The sequence below is a fragment of the Scylla paramamosain genome, chromosome 12, assembly GCF_035594125.1.
Source record: "Scylla paramamosain isolate STU-SP2022 chromosome 12, ASM3559412v1, whole genome shotgun sequence".
NCBI lineage: Eukaryota > Metazoa > Arthropoda > Malacostraca > Decapoda > Portunidae > Scylla > Scylla paramamosain.
The window spans coordinates 695,001-712,500 of record NC_087162.1 but is presented as its reverse complement, the minus strand read 5'-3'; the positions used below and the strand labels follow the sequence as shown (position 1 = coordinate 712,500).

Genomic DNA, 17,500 nt, shown 5'->3' with positions numbered 1-17,500 from the left:
CCACTTTTCTGCGAGACACCGAGGGAGGTGCGGTAAAAAACTGGTCGTTGGCCACGGTCCGAACCATCTATGGTGGGCACGAACGAAATCAAACTTATCTTGAGTAGTGTGTGATGGTGTGGGATTGGCCCCTCTTGGCCCGACGCGGCGCTACTGGCAGGTGAAGGGCCGCCAGCGTCCCAACACAGCGCCACAGACTAAGTCCCGCATCCCGCTCGCTACCGCCAGTGAGTGTGCTGCCCCACCACACTGTCACCCGGGGAGTGAGTGAGTCAGCGGCCAGCCAGCCAGCAGCGGCACGCCAGGCAGGGACACAAGCAGCGGCAGTAGCCAGCCTCGCCATGTGATGCTGAGTTGCTCATTCATCATCTCTTCCGCTCTCAACCAAAGATCGGCCGTGTACCCACGCCAGCAGACGCCTACCTGATCCCATACCAAAGATTCTGGGACAATCATGTTCCATAGTGACTTAACCAAGTGATATTCGAGAAATGCCAAAAAAGTGTGACGAACTTTTATAGTGGACTTTACCTTCTTGAAAAATATGAACTTTACGTAAGGCAGAGTCCAAGGTGAGCGAGCCCAGACCCACAATAAGTTATAGAAAAGTGCGCCAAGGAAGGCGTTGGTGAAGTTGCTGTGCAAGACGCGCCAAGTCGGGAAGTCTCACCCCGAAGACTTTAGTTCCCCGCCTCGACGTTCGAACCACTGCTGCTCGGCCATCGCACCACGATTGTCCTCGTCTTTACCATTATGGCGATGGCTGCGATGTCAACGACGATGGGACAACAATACCGCTTCAACTCCTTCAACCCAATGTCATCTTTCAACTCCTTCAACTCCCAGCACATGAATTGGGCTCCGGAGCCAATGGCGTGCTCGAAGGTGACGGACAAACTGGTAAACGAGCTTCAGGTAGCGTGCCCAGTGTGCATGTTTGTACCCACGCTAAATTATGTCATAAGGTAGATCTTGGGTCACCCTGATAACGTGCTGACGGTAAATGAAGGGCCCCGAAAACTTCCAGCTCCCACCCTTACCCTACAAACAAACACCTAGCGAGCACCGTGCAGTATTCTGGTAAGATAGGAAGTAATTTTGTGTCCCAGGCCGACGACGCGTGCCAGTCCGAGCCTCAGAAAGCATGTATGAGTCCACACGACACTTAAGCACATCTCAGGGAAAATCAGCCGCCAACACACATTTTTTATTAGATACTGCAACATTCATCTCCCCGTGGTTGGTTTATTTAGCGTCCCTCGCGGGCACATACACATCTATATTCAAAGGTGTCATCTGTCGTTCCCGATTCTAGGTCTTCATAAAAACTCAGTAACGTCATTAATTATAAAAACAGCGCTATTAATTATTAGAAAATGCAGAAAGTCAATGAACAACGCGCCTATTTTAAAAGGGTGCAAGTTGATTTTGTTGTGATAGATTATTTAAAGTAAAAGAAATTTGACAATATTTCTAACGCTGAGAAGTGATGACGGAAAGTGTTTCTTGGTGTCAGCCCGGCGACAGCCTTAGTATTCTTAGTTCAGTAGAAATAATACAGTATTATCTCGCAGAAAAAAAAATGGCAACTAACATAATAAAATTTTTACCGTGAACATGTCCGCGCTGGTGTGTTCTTACTGCTACAACTCTTTCATACAACTATTAATTATCAGGAAAATTATGTTAATGAGTGATGATTTATACGTATATATATCCACGTATCTATGTATTTGTACGTGTAATTGCCAGTGTACTGTTGTGTAAACATTTCACTGCAAACGCTTATCAATTTCATCGATGCTGGAGGAGGAATTTAAATACTGTACAGATAGAAAATATATTCCTTCCTAAGCCGGAAAACCACAACGATGAATTATTTAGGCCAATAGTAAACTAGCTGTGATCATTAAAGTGTTATCAAGTCAGAGTATAGGAAGCTGAATAATATAAACAAGTGCACAAAAAATTACGCCCGGGTCAGCGTAATCTGCAAACATTTTAGTACAATAAAGGACTTCATATTTCACAGTGCGTCCCACAACGCGTACAATACTAAAGAGATTGTGCGAGTGCGGCCATCCTCCGGCCGCCGCTTTATGCTACACAGTGTAACCATCAGCACCGCTCCCGCAAACTGACCGCTTTATAATAGAATCCAATCCCATTCAGAGAGCGAGTCAGATCCGGCGTTTTGTCGGGGTCCAGCGCGCCAAGCAGCGTGGAGGCAGCCGGCCGCTCCCGCCCAGCAGAGCGCAAAGAGCATTATATTACTCGCCACCCAAGACCGCCCACCCGCTCTAATACGTGCAAACATCGCGCTTCATACACAGTGTCCTATTATTGCTCACTCTCTTGCTGAATTTGGCCGGTCGGCCGGTCCGTTGGTCACACTCCCCGGGCGCAAGGCGGTGTGCCGCCGATGGTACCGGTGGTGGTGGTAATGGTGAGGCATGGATTAGTGGTGAACAACGGCGGTGATATGGTGGGGGAGGGGAGCGGAGAAGCCTCAGCGAGATAGAGGTACTGTAGGCAGCGGACGACCGCGGGTTGGACAGGGGGGTAGGGGACGGACCAGGCGGGAGGGAGGACAGCAGTGGGACAGAGGTGGAGAGGGGAGGCGATGTGCGATTCTGTCAGGAAAATAATAGCAAAGATACTGTTTGTGGCAACACTGTACGCAATAATAAAAAGGGAACAAAAATATTCATACTCATATATTGTAGGGAGGAATTCGGTAATAGAGCAAAGATGAACGAGCCTCAAGTTATTAAGTAAGTTGGCAGGTGTTGTTGTTGGGTTAGACAGAGAGAGAGAGAGAGAGAGAGAGAGAGAGAGAGAGAGAGAGAGAGAGAGAGAGAGAGAGAGTATTATCACTGTGCTTATCTAACAAAAGATAAAATTGAAAACAGAAAACAGCTGTGAAAGTGAGTCTGGATGCGTGTGAGGAGCAGAGAGCCAAGGGGACGAGTGAGTGTTCTCGCGGCTGTTGCTTTTGTTGTATTGAAGGTTAGTGGTGTGGGTTATCTGTCCCCTGAATGATGCATTGACATTATCCACGCCACACCTCGCTCAGTCCAGACTTGCTTGGATTGTGACGTTGAAGGAGCGGACATTTGCCGTCAAGCGCCCGTGTAGCGCTCCCAGGTGTGGCTCCGCGCTCCTTACCTTTCAAACCGGTTCCAATTCATCTGCATAGTTTTTATAGCGTACTTTATCCGTAAGTAACGTTTTGAAACAATGTACATGTGTTTGTGACGCTTTTTCTACAAAATTCGAAAACATATGCACCCCAATGTGTGTGTGTGTGTGTGTGTGTGTGTGTGTGTGTGTGTGTGTCTGTGTGTGTGTGTGTGTGTGTGTGTGTATATATATATATATATATATATATATATATATATATATATATATATATATATATATATATATATATATATATATATATATATAGACACACACACACATTCACCGTAAATCCCTCTTACTCCCTATTTATGTCACGTTAACGGGCGGGAAGTGGCAAGGGCGTTATTTGGGCGAGCTAAGCATGTCACTTGATCCCTTCCTTAGCGGCACACTCTCCGAGGCTCTGACGGTCCAAACGCCGCCGACGGTGCCGCCTTCCCGTGCTGAGATGCTCACAGCGGCGGGGCGGCGGCACCAGCCCTTTCTAGCGACGGCCGCGGTACCATTGGCCAAGAATAATGAAAATCCCTTACCTAAGCGGAGAGAAAACCTTCATTACGGACTCGTATTTTCTAACGCCCTTTAACTACTAACGAGAATTGGACGCGGCGCCGCTTTTGTGTGTGTGTCTTTGTGTGTGTGTGTGTGTGTGTGTGTGTGTGTGTGTGTGTGTGTGTGTGTGTGTGTGTGTGCGTGGCTGGTTGTTGGTGTTTGCAAAGCAAGGTCAAAACACATGAGATGGTCGTGTGAAGTGTTTCTCCGTCGTTTCTTAGACCACTACATGTTGTTTGCACCGCCCTTAGCTCAGGCCATCGTCGTCGCTGATTCTCTCTCTCTCTCTCTCTCTCTCTCTCTCTCTCTCTCTCTCTCTCTCTCTCTCTCTCTCTCTCTCTCTCTCTCTCTCTCATCCCAGATCTCCCATTGGTCTCGTGCCGTCCTCAGCGCACAGTCCCCGTGCATCAGTGTTACGGCTCAAGTTGGTTTTGTTTGGCGTGTTATTTCTTAGATATTTAACATCTCTTGCTAAGTTTGCCGCCAAGGTGCAGGTTAACGCCATTTTTATGATATAATCAATACTTGTTGCCTCTTAATACAGAGCGTAACGCCATGGAATCTTAGTCTTCTTTTAGTTCACCTTTTGTTTCTCATGGACCGTAGCGGGACCATTTATTGGCTTTCAGTTTTTTGCTCCTTTCTGCTGGTGAAGTTTGACAAGATTATTCTTTTCTTAGTACTGTTTTTTTATATGATAATTGTTGGTACTATCTCTGCTATGTACTAATGATACCAGTAATACTAGCACTAATGATAATAATAATAATAATGATAATAATAATAATAATATGGTACAGTCATCCTCATTACTATTATTGCTATTACTCTTACTGAACATCTTCGAGGAATGTAACGCCTCAAGAAGCGTGAGAAGGGAGGTGAGCATTACCTGCACTGGCTAACAGGCGTGGCTTCCTCCACTGGGGTTACATTGCGGCATGGGTAACGCGGCCAGTGGGTGGGACGTCACGCTCAGACTTACTTGTATATGTATTTTTTTTATTTTCCGTGTTCAGTTAGTTAACAGTTCACAAGTTCTTGGCGTTCAAACATTTAGTTGTGTATTTATTTACTCATTATATATTTATCTATTTGATCCAAACAAGGCTACACCACTTCAGTATTTAAGATTGCCTAGCCTAGATGTGTTTTGCTATGATTTACTCGTTGGCTGTCTCAGGGAAACTGTAAGTAATTAGAATTGTGTTTAGGGCATTACAAGGTTGACCCGACGCCGTCCAACGCAAACCCACGCTGCTTATCACGCCGCTCCTCCGCTGTCCAAGTCACGAGCCGCGCACTCGTGTCTTGCCCACCATAAACCATAAAAAAAACCCTCATATCATGTACTATCTCACTTGTATATTCACAAAAATTCCCGTGCTATAATTGACTTCTTATCTGATGGTTAGTTTTTATTTCTTATCAACACTCGAGAGATAGAATTGCTTATATTTTATTTTTCATCCTAATATCATGGAATCTGACATATCTGTTCTGCTTGAAAAAAAAAAAAAAAAACAATAATAAATAAACACGCAAATCATTCCCCAGAGGTATTTCCCTTTCGCGTCTGCCGTCAAGTAGTGGTTTACCTTCACCCCAGTCAGGGAGAGAGAGAGAGAGAGAGAGAGAGAGAGAGAGAGAGAGAGAGAGAGAGGCGGCCCGGCAATCTGCTCTCCACTTTGCACTGTTTCCTCCCCGCGGTGATGGATTTAGCGGCGATGGAGTGAGTGACAGGTGCACAAAACCAGCTGCAACGGGCACCAGCAGTTGGCTGTTCCCGCGCCTAACCTAGTTTGTTCTAGCAATTACGGCTTAATCGTTAACATACAGCGCTTCATATCATCTCGGTGACCCGCGCCGCCGACGGAAGTTAGGCAACGGTCAGCCAGCCGCCCAGAGTGTTGGGAAAGGGCGAGGCGAGGAGAGGCAGTGGGAGGTAGTGGCGGTGGTGTGGAGTTGGTGTGTGAATTTGGGTAAGAGGGAAGGGCACTGGTGTATGGTGTGTGTGTGTGTGTGTGTGTGTGTGTGTGTGTGTGTGGAAAGAGTGAATTTTGTGTGAAAACGAAGGGTGATTGTGATGATGTCATGCCAATACTACTGTATTTGAGAGAGAGAGAGAGAGAGAGAGAGAGAGAGAGAGAGAGAGAGAGAGAGAGAGAGAGAGAGAGAGAGAGAGAGAGAGAGAGAGAGAGTTGTCTATAGGGGGACAGGGAAGGGTAATATTTAGGGTCGAGACAGCAGAGGGGCGAGGGGTGAGGTACGAAGGTGGGTGTGGCGGAGAGGATGAATGAGAGGACATCAGGTTGGGGACAGTAGGTAGGTAGGCGCGGCAAGTCGAGTGAGAGGAGGGAGAGGACGGTAAGTGCCGGGAAGGGGGAGGGAGATAGCCGGGGGTGGCGATGTCCTAGGTGTGATTTAAAAAGACTGTTGATAAAGGCTATAGAGGGAGTACTTACCCACGAACCAGAGAGAGAGAGAGAGAGAGAGAGAGAGAGAGAGAGAGAGAGAGAGAGAGAGAATGTGAACGGAAGCTGGAAGAGGAGGGAAGAATAGACCGGGAAACTAGGAGAGGAAGGAAAAGGATTGTACTTACTCGCCTCCACCTCCGCCTCTTACTCCATTTAAGTATTTAAGTCACTCGAAGCTCTTCTAAATGACCACCTAAATAATATAATCAGACAGAAAAGAGCACTGGAAGATATGACTAAGACACCAACGTAAACGATAACTTTATAGGCAATGAGGGACGGTCCGCCACACGGGTCTTTCTTATAGATTTTCATTACTTTTGAAGCGGAGACAATAGGAAGTGACCGTAGGGAATACCGCGTTTTACGGTAAACAATACACCTTGAGCAGACCAACTGAGAGCGTCACTTGGTCTACTTGAAGTGCAGAATTGGTGTCTCCTTACTCCTAAGACCCGTATTTTTTAAATGCTTTGCTCTCTCACCACAGCTATTTTGAAATTCCAGAGATGATCACACGGGTTTTCAAGACTGTTTCTCCTGTAAATAATTTAGCAATCTTATTAATGTGTTACTACAACTATAAGTAAGTCCTTGAAGACCCGTATAACCTCAACTAGATCCTTTTTGAAAGTAGTGAAGGTACGCACAGAAACGTTTTTAAAATACGGTTCTAAAACGGCCGCGGGGAAGCGAAGGAAGCGTCTTAGATTGAGGCGGCGGCGGTGTAGCGTTCCCGTGTGCATTACTCACTGTTCACCTGACTTGACTCTCGTTGCCGCCCTAAATGCTATTATGCATGGTACATAACGCAATGTTCTGCCTCTACACTGTTCTGTTCTCCTGTCGGTCCCCTTCTGCTGTGTTCCTCATCCGACCCCCTTTCTCTCTCTCTCTCTCTCTCTCTCTCTCTCTCTCTCTCTCTCTCTCTCTCTCTCTCTCTCTCTCTCTCTCTCTCTCTCTCTCTCTCTCTCTCTCTCTCTCTCCCTTTTCCTCTCACTCCCTCATCAATTCTCGCTCCCTCATCCGCTCATTCCTTTTCCCTCACTCCTTCCCTCCCTTACCTGTTCATTCCCTTATACTCTCTCACTCCCTTATCCCCTCACTTGCTCCCTCCCTTACCCTCACTTATTCACTCCTTTATACTCTCCCTTCCCCATCCGTTCACTCCTTTAGCTTCGTTTATTCCCTCCCTATTTCCTCTCACTCCCTCATCTACCCTTTCCCTTTTGGCCTAACTCGCTCACTCCCTTATCCCCACCTGCTCTCTCTCCCTCATTCCATCTCCCTCCCTCACGCGGTCAATCCCTCTCTCAGTCTCTCAGTCTCTCACTTCTCACGTCCACTAACTTCCCCTCTTTACCCTTTTCTGTGTCATTCCTCCATTTTGGTTTCCTCTTCTTGCTTGTACATGGGTTTCTTAATTCCTTACTATCTTGCCATTGTGTTTAGTTGGCGCAGTCAAGAAGTGTTTTTTGTACATTTCTTTCTTCATTTTCTTGGTGTCTCATCGACTCTTTCCTGTTGTTTATTTCTGTTTCTCTTCTTGATCCTTCTTTTTTACAGCGCAGTCTCGCGTGTCAAGCAACGTAATGGTGGTTTCTTTATGTTTTTTACTACTCTTTATTTCCTCTTATTTTTCCCTTCTCTCGCTTCCGTACATGTCCTTCTGAGTCATTGTCATCGTCATCATCATTCTCCGCGTCTTCATCATTAACATCATCGCTGTTTTTTTTTTTTTTTATCCTTTCCTTCTGTCAATATATATATATATTTTTTTTTTCTAGTCTAGTTCTCCGTTATATCCTTCTTCGTTGTTGTCATAGTCATTCTCGATCTCTTCATCATTAACATCATCACTGTATTTCTCAATCCTTTCCTTCTACATCGAAACAGTTTTTTGTAGCATTATCGCGTCCAGTCCTCCACCATTAAGACCGGTGCTAACATTCCCTCCAGCCCAGCTCCCCGCGGCGACCACTCCAGATTATGAAATAAACGCTAATCGCACAAAGGCACAGATCACTCATAATCAACGGTAGTAGAAGCTTATGGCGTTCGTCCGTCAGGATGGATCATTATGGTCAATGTAGTTATTTATCGTGATCACCTTCACCGATACTGAGAGAGACAGATTATTGTTGCGCTAAGTAGTGTGCCCCGAGCTACGTGATTAACTCTTCGCTGATATGTTTTGAGGGGAAATCGGGGGATGTCCATTTACGCTCCGCCGATAAAGGTTACCGAAGTTCCCAACACAAAAGAGAAAAGATTAATTAAAGGCTTGACCTGCGGCGTACAGGTAGCAAAGCAGGACGAAAGGACGGAGATAGGTAGGGAGAAAAGGAGGAGGGACAGATAACCAGGACGGAAAGAGTGAGATGGAAGGCAGGCAGGTATTGGCAGGTGTGCTGTGAGGGTGAGAAGAAAGGCGTGTCTATGGATTTCTTGCTTCCCTCTGTTTGTGTCGCAGCGGATATAGTAAACGTGCATAAGTAATCTCCCCTTGCCAAGTATTCAAGACCACATCCCTCTCCGTCAAAGGTACAGACTCAGAACAGGTTATCAACCGCAGAGAGACAAAAAAAGATAAATCACCAACGCAAAAAAGTACTGAAAGTCACCGTTTTTTTGCACGATACCCAAGCCAGAGGGAGGCAGAGCACCAAATTGGGTTCAAGCACCATCACCAGCCAGGATCGGCCTCGTGACACCGCACCGCCAGCGTGTCAGGACGTCAGCGTGGTGAGCGTCACACGGAGGGAGGGAAGCGGCGGGTGCAGGTACAGTTATCTCGCATGAATATAACTGAAAATAAAAGACAGGTTTACAGCTACTCTGGCCGCCCTCGGAAGGCACACTGCGGCACGGCAAACCTCCCGGCAAAACACGCTACAGCTACAGACTATTCTAGCATTCAAAGCCATGCACTGTTCTTAAGACCACAAAGCAGATGAGTCACTCTTGTCATTCAAAAAGTAACAATCGAGAAACAACAAAGAAAAAAAACACATGAAAAAAAAAAAACCTAGTGAATAAAGTACTAGCCGTAGCCAAGCAAACACACGCGTTTATATACACACGCAAACATGAAAAAAAGTAGAGTGTCTCCCCGCACCCCCTCGCCGTGTGTCGGACGAGTAAATTGATAGCGAGTAGTTGTGTTTGTGGGGTGGGTGTGCGATGCCGCTTGGTGGGGCGGGCGGGGCGGCGAGGCTCGGGTGTCGCTAGCTTAACACCTCTACCCCGCTGTCCCCTTGTCTCCCTAACCTGTCACGTCTGCTGCCTACGTTTCGCCGCCTTTCTTGTATCTACGGGTATTTCTATTCCCTTTTTTCTACGCTATGATTTGCGGACTGAAAACTTCACTCTTTTCTTTTCTTATCCTTCTTTTGCCGGTTCGTCTTTTATTGTCTATGATTTTTCGTTGTGGTTTATTCTTTTTTTTTATCATTCCGTACCTTTTCCTCTTTTTCTTTTTTATGCTCTTCGTAGTACCTCATTTTTTTTTTTCTTATCCTTCCATTTATGTTACTGTTTCTTTTACTCCTTAGCATTTTTTTTTTTCTAGTATCGCTTACTCAGTATCTTTGTTTTTCGTTTATTTATCCTATTTTTGCAATATTTCATCCTCCAGTTTGTATTTTTTCCAGTGTTCCATTTCTTACAATTCTTCCCCGATGTGACTTTTTGAGAAATTATAAGGTAGTTTACGATTATTATTATCGTTATTACTATTTTTTTTTCCTACTGTAGTGAGGGATGTTTCCATTATTCTGTGAATCTCTCTCTCTCTCTCTCTCTCTCTCTCTCTCTCTCTCTCTCTCTCTCTCTCTCTCTCTCTCTCTCTCTCTCTCTCTCTGCGTGTGTGTGCGCACATGGTGGTTTGATTTTCATTAATCTGGTACATGAGGGCGTAATAGTTAAGGTAATACGAGTAGTTGTTGTGAGAGTGACAATAATAACGTTTATGTTATGTAATAAAGATTTTGCAATAGTAGTGGTAGAAATGAAGGGAATAATTTTTGTAGCAGCAGCAGCAGTAGTAGTAGTAGTAGTAGTAGTAGTAGTAGTAGTAGTAGCAGAAGTAGAAGTAGTAGTAGTAGTAGTAGAAGTAGAAAAGTAGTAGTTAATATTTTTTGTCTTCCATTTTTTTCATATTCTTACATGAGCAGTAAAAATACTACGAGAAGCGTGAATCAGAGTAAACTTTACTATTCCTACCTATTTTTACACGTACTCTAGGCTGCGACATTTAGACCTAAGCATAGAAGAAGCTCCGTGAGTCTTTGAAAAAAAAAAAAAATACTGAGGCTTGTAATTATGGCAGTGAGTAGTAAGTTGTCACATTATTTTTTCTCCCCTGCTGCTGTTGCTGTTGCCCTTTTCTTACCTTTTCTTAAGTGTACGTAGCTCATGTGCTCGTGGCGACAAGGAGACACACCACAGTCTGTCGCCTCCTGCCTGCGAGCGTCTCTAGAGAGGGGAAGAGAGGAAGGAGGAACTCTTGACGTGGTCGCATTCAGAAACCCTTTTTGCTCTCTCACCGCGACTATTTTCAAAGGCCACAGAGATGATTAGCAAGGTTTTCAAAAGTGCTTCTTCTCTTGTTAATGTAGAAATGTAGAAAACACCCTGAAAACCCGTGTGACTTGAAACAGGCTTTTGAAAGTAGTGGAGGTGCGGCCAGAAGTGTTTCAGAATATATTTCTCACTCAGAGGTAACGCGAGGGCGACGTGGTGGTGTCTAGAGGGCCACATTATTTCCCTTTGCTACTCTTGGGCTCAGGTGGGCGCACTGTGGCATTTACTGAGGCGAAAAAAGTTGCTGTTTTGTGAGGTATTCTTTTCCCTCCGTCGCTTCCCGGGAGATGAAGTACAGCGGGGGCCGCACACTCGCCCACCAGCCAGTTAGCGATTATAGCATGTTACAATTATCTTGGCCATGTTAATTCGCGATAATTAACCCTCGCGCGATAAAAATCGGTAGAATAATCTTTGTAATGCTGCTGAAATAAATTAGTTTTTATTATAATTGTAGTAATTATGCAGATTACGGCAATTAAGACGCTACCAGGTATGATGGTCCCCGCTTGGCAAACCTCTGCGGCCTAGCGCTTATAAGCACACACACACACACACACACACACACACACATTCAGATTTTCGTGGGATCGAACCATATAGAAACAAAAAACAAATGGTGTTATGTTATCATTATTTTTTACAAACTCTCGTACTGTTAAAATTTAAGCAGTGACCTTTTGATTATTCAATGTTATTTTGTTATTCGATTCTTTATTTCCTTCTTGCTGTTATGGCTACAAAAAAATGTGTTCTTTTGTGGAGCTAATTTCTCGGCGCATCTGCAAGGTGTAGTCTGTACAGTCTCTCTCTCTCTCTCTCTCTCTCTCTCTCTCTCTCTCTCTCTCTCTCTCTCTCTCTCTCTCTCTCTCTCTCTCTCAACTAGCCACTATCTTCACATCTCAACACAGAAGCGCGCCGAGGGCCGGAGGGAAGAACAAATGTGAGCAAATGTGACACAACTGCGTCTCTTTAGTCACTCCTCCGCCGTGTCCACAAAGCTTCCCACTCGAGGAGAGAAAAAAAAATAACGGAGACTATCAAGATAAAAGTTTCTCGCACCACGACGGCAGAGGACTCCTTCTTAGTCCCTCGGGAAGAACTTAAATCTGACGGTGCTCCGGAATGCTAGAATAAACACACACTTGTTAATAAGAAGATGGAGAGATGGGATACTTTGGTTAACTTCGGGATATTTTTTTTTCTTCTGTCTAATTTTTCTAATAACCGTAGCACTTTTTTTTTCTTAATATCTCGCTAATGTACAATCTCTCTCTCTCTCTCTCTCTCTCTCTCTCTCTCTCTCTCTCTCTCTCTCTCTCTCTCTCTCTCTCTCTCTCTCTCTCTCTCTCTCTATCTATCTATCTATCTATCTATCTATCTATCTCTCTTACCAGATACGGAGAGAGAGATAGAGAGAGAGAGAGAGAGAGAGAGAGAGAGAGAGAGAGAGAGAGAGAGAGAGAGAGAGAGAGAGAGAGAGCAACCCTCCCTCAGTGTCTCGGACGTCTTATCGTTTATGTATGTCGATTCATATTCTATGTTCGTGGGGCAGTTCATTCTCCGATCTCGTAGCGCCTTCTTTCTACTCCTTACGACCCTCCTTGCGTACAATTGTAGTAGTGGCGGCGGTGGCGGGGGTTGTGGTAGTGGGAGAGGGGGTGGCGGTGGCGGCGGCGGTGGCGGTGGTGGTAATAATGGTGTTTGAGTTGTGAGTTAGTAGATGGAAGGTTTGTCTAATTGTTTTGATTTGAATTGTGATGGTGCGGTGTTATAATGGTTGTCTTTATGCTGGTAAATATTCCTTTGGTGAGCTCCTTTTCCTGCGGTATGGTCGTAACTTTAGTTGTCTCAGTGTGTGTGTACACCTGTGTCCAAGAGCGCTGCACTGTATTTCTCTTTTATTTCTATTATTTTTATTTCGCCGCATGCTTAGGTATGTAAACGTTCAATCTTTTGTCCCAAAGAATAATGACAAAATTATTTTCATTGCAAGACTAAAGATTATTGTCCTCATAAGCTCCTTGATTTTAAGACTCCTATTTCTCCTCCTCCTCCTCCTCCTCTGTCATGGTCGCTTCAAGCTCCTCATAGGTTCAAGTCGGAGTTGAACGAATCATCAACGTGTTTAGTTCCTCAGAGTTTCACAAGTTCACTGAATTAAATGAAGTTTAGCAAGACGTGCCGCAGAGAAGGAGGCGCCCCGGTAGGAAGGGGAGGAGAGGTCAGGCCTCGTCTAAGGAGACGTCTAGGTGTTTCCACTAAACGTTCGCATAACCAGTGCACCTTTAATATTGTCTTAGCAGGTTACATATTTTTTCTTTCCTTCCACCTTGAAAGTGTGACTCCATAAGTGTCATGTTTATGTAAGCGGCTTTTATTCAAATGTAATATTGTGCCATGAAAACGTGTTCCTCTCTTGATGTGTGGTCATGTCGGTCTGCTGCATATTAATTAGACCGATAACTTCAAAATAAAGTAGCTCTCAGTGTTGAATTGATTGCAAGGGTTACTTACATAAGTTGGGCCTTCATTCAGTCAACAGTGCGGCTCTTATTTTCTAAAGTGCATACGTATGCGTGAGATAACTTCATTTACATACCTCATGTTACGTCCGCTCAACCCAGCTGGGGATTTTTTCGACGTCATATGATGATAGCACACGTCGATGAGTGCCTGACGTGTTTGGTTCCTTCGGTGAAAAACACTTCTATTTACGTAAAGAGAAACATCGCAATCCTTGCAAGTGTGGCAGGTGAAATTGCGCTTTTAATGCCGGGAATTGAGTAAGACAGAGAGTACAATAGACCAGTCACTCAGGGGACTGAGACGGACGGAAATGCGTCACATATTGAACCAAATGAAAGACGTTCGAGCATTCACTCCTTGTGAGAATGAGAGAGAGAGAGAGAGAGAGAGAGAGAGAGAGAGAGAGAGAGAGAGAGAGAGAGAGAGAGAGAGAGAGAGAATTACATTTCTGTATGTCTAAAAGGAAATTGAACATTAAAGATAATCAACATGTGATTTTTTTTAAAGATATGCATACGTGTGAAGCATAAGACAGGAAAAGTATAGATTGGGTGGAATATAATAGAACATGTGGTTACATATGCATATGATAAACAGATAAGTGTGTGTGTGTGTGTGTGTGTGTGTGTGTGTGTGTGTGTGTGTGTGTGTGTGTGTGTGTGTTCATGCTTGTGTATATCACCATATTGTTATCAGTAACCTTATCAGCAGTGATAAGTTTGCGAGCTGTTCCTCCTGCCTTCAGTCTCCACTATCTTCCCTCCTCTTCCCTCCTTCCCTCCTCCTTCCTTTCACCCTTCCCTCCTCTCACCCTTCCCTCCTCGTACCTCCTCTCTCCCTTCCTTCTCTTTTTCCATCTCTTCTTTCACTGTTGCGTGCAAACCTTTATCATCACTATCGTTCAGTCATTTCATCATCTTTCCCCAGCATTGTTACTCTATCTCACATTACTGGTACGTCCATTCACACACACACACACACACACACACACACACACACACACACACACACACACGTACGATCAGTCCCTTAATATCCTTTTCCCCCGTTACAGTCACCGGTTGTCCCTCACGATTCCCGCAAACTCTCCCTTCCTGTGTCCCTCTCTCCCATCGTACTTCTATCTCTCACTCTCTCTCTCTCTCTCTCCCTCTCTCTTACTCTCCCTCTCCCTCCTTTCCTACCCTCAGTGTCGCCCCTCCCTCCTCTCACCCCGCCCTCACCTCGCCTCGCTCAGACAACACAAACTTACAGTAGGGAGTTGACGTAACAATTCCCATTTTTGTTTGTGTTGCCAACTTCGCCTTGGGGAGTTTTCCAGCAACCGGTCTGGATGTGCAAAAATGTGTCAGTTGCAAATCGTTGAGTGATTTTTCTTTTTTTTCGTTTTGTAAAAGGTCTTTCGGGTGTATTTATGCGATTTTTTTCTTCGGAAATGCCTTTGTTTTATATTTCATGCTTCCATCCCCCCACACACGTGTTTTTTTTTTTGTTTTTGTTTATTTATATTTTCATTATCTACTACTACGTGGTTTACTACAGTATGTTTCTCTGATTTTGTGTTTGGAATGTGAAATTAATTGGTTTTGATTCTCTCTCTCTCTCTCTCTCTCTCTCTCTCTCTCTCTCTCTCTCTCTCTCTCTCTCTCTCTCTCTCTCTCTCTCTCTCTCTCTTCCACGAACTATTTTCCTGATGTGTTTATCAGCCACTGTCCTCTGTACTTTTCACACGCATTATTATTTTACAAAATAAACACAATTGTAGCGATATTATGGAAAACAAGGTTGAATTCTCCTGCTCATTTGATGTTTTGTTTCTGATACTTATTCTCTTTTGACATTTCCATGTAGCTACTTAAAAATATGAGGGTTTAGAATTTCTCTCTCTCTCTCTCTCTCTCTCTCTCTCTCTCTCTCTCTCTCTCTCTCTCTCTCTCTCTCTCTCTCTCTCTCTCTCTCTCTCTCTCTCTCTCTCTCTCTCTCTGTTCATCCGCTCAGCATTAACCTCCATGTAACTGTTTTGCTTACTTAACTATAAAGATTCGCGGCAACTCTTCCATCCTGGAGAGGAGTTAATAGCCCTAAGTGGCGGAATACACACAATACGTGAGCATTTTACAGTAGTGAGTCCGGCCATTAGGGTTATTATAGCGACAGATGTGGACACGCCAGTATTTTGTCAGAAATTCATCGCCATAAAATATGTTGGGAGAGCAGCGAGGCCCGGGAGGGAAAAAAAAATAAAAATTAAATCTACAACGTAAATAATAACATTTGCTGTCATTCGCTTTCGGCGGCAACTAGATACCTAAATTAACTTTACGGAATGCTCCCACAAAGCCGGGGAGATACTTTAGTTATGCGTGCGTGCGTGCGTGTGTGTGTGTGTGTGTGTCTGTGTCCGTCTGTGTGTGTGTATGTATGTGTGTTTTGTGTGTGTGTGTATGTTTGTGCACGTGTTTTATCGTATATATATGTTGAAAAGTTGAAAAAATCGGTCAAATTCGTCAGGAAAAAGATCGAAGGAAGAAAAAAAGTAGTCGAGAAGAGTGAAGAGTAGAGGATGCGCTCGTATTAAGGGAAGGCAGAGGCTGGTGCTGTAGATGTTAGTGGGAGGGACGAGGGGGAGAAGAGGGTCGAAAATACAGAAGGGGGCGGGGGACGTAGTGATAGAAAGGCGTAGTGATGATGTATGTAGGGGTGAGAGAGAGAGAGAGAGAGAGAGAGAGAGAGAGAGAGAGAGAGAGAGAGAGAGAGAGGGGTGTTACAAGCTCCATGTGGAATAGGGAATAAGAGAAAGGGGCAATGAGGAAGGGGACAGAAGGGAGGCAGTATAGGGAGGCGAAGGGGAGGCCATGGTGGTATCATTAATATATTTCACTCTTTAGGTCGGATAATGCCATTAAGGTCATTAGATTTGTTGCGGTGGCCACTCAGACTCTTGTTTTCTCTGGTGGCTGCTCTACTAAACTCTTTATCTCTCTCTCTCTCTCTCTCTCTCTCTCTCTCTCTCTCTCTCTCTCTCTCTCTCTCTCTCTCTCTCTCTCTCTCTGATCTTGAGTGAAAATCAAAACCTGTTTTTCTTTCCTTATATTCCCTGTGTTAAATTTTCATCTCCAACATCTTTTCTGTCACTTATTTTTATTTTGTCTAAGGTTTCCAAATACGTCTCTCTCTCTCTCTCTCTCTCTCTCTCTCTCTCTCTCTCTCTCTCTCTCTCTCTCTCTCTCTCTCTCTCATTACATCAGAAAAGCACATCAAACACATAAAAGTGGCTACAAATAGGCTGTGGACGGTGCTGGATGAAGGATATGCACTCAACTTAGTAGAGCGTGAACATGATAACCATCTTGGAATGCACGCCTCCTCTTGATGCTGCGTGACTGTCTGTGTGTGTGTGTGTGTGTGTGTGTGTGTGTGTGTGTGTGTGGTGTGTGGTGTGTGTGTGTGTGTGTGTGTGTGTGTGTGTGTGTGTGTGTGTGTGTGTGTGTGTGTGTGTGTGTGCAATCTGATGTCTTTCTAAAGGATCAAGACGAAGTTCTCTGTCCCCTTCTAGTGTGAGAGATTTATGTAGATGTTCATAGTTATTGCTTGTTTTTTTTTTTTTTTTCCCCGCCTCAAGTAGGATGCATTTTTTTATTTTTTTATTTATGAGCAGCAAGCAAAACATCAACTGAAGCGTCTTAAATTTGCCGCGTTTTATTTCTTCTTCTGTCCTCCTCCAGTGCTGTTTTGTTTGAGATGGGAAGATAGTGGCTAGTTAGAGAGAGAGAGAGAGAGAGAGAGAGAGAGAGAGAGAGAGAGAGAGAGAGAGAGAGAGAGAGAGAGAGAGAGAGAGAGAGAGAGAGAGAGACTGTCCATTTTGCGTAATCTCACCCTTTACCCAGAATAGCGAACTAAAAAGAATGTCTCTTTACCTAATGTTTATTATCATTTATTTCATTGGTGTCGTGTATATTATTACTCATGCTGCAATAAACATTTGGCTTAAGCTCACAATATTTTTCGTTTTCTTGTATCCTTTTATGCTACTCTTTGCAGGATGAACTCTTAATATGACAATGCAAATACATATTTTTACTGTATTATTATGTATTAAAGTTGACGCGTTCCGTTCCTCATCTCGGGGAAGTACAGAGCCGGTAGTACGTGAATTAACCCGCAGTTGTGTT

The 17,500-nt window shown here is 44.4% G+C and overlaps 1 protein-coding gene across 4 annotated transcripts in view; it reads left to right on the top strand.

Annotated features, from left to right (window-relative positions):
- LOC135105494 (zinc finger protein 384-like) overlaps window positions 1–17,500 on the top strand; it is a 224,105-nt gene that overhangs the window by 51 nt on the left and 206,554 nt on the right. For 2 of the 4 annotated variants that reach the window (XM_064013630.1, XM_064013627.1), the window contains exon 1: window positions 1–915. This exon is cut by the window's left edge and continues 51 nt beyond it. The gene's annotated coding sequence lies outside the window, so the exon portion shown is untranslated. The remainder of the gene's footprint in view (window positions 916–17,500) is intronic. The other 2 variants (XM_064013629.1, XM_064013628.1) reach the window with 2 other exon arrangements.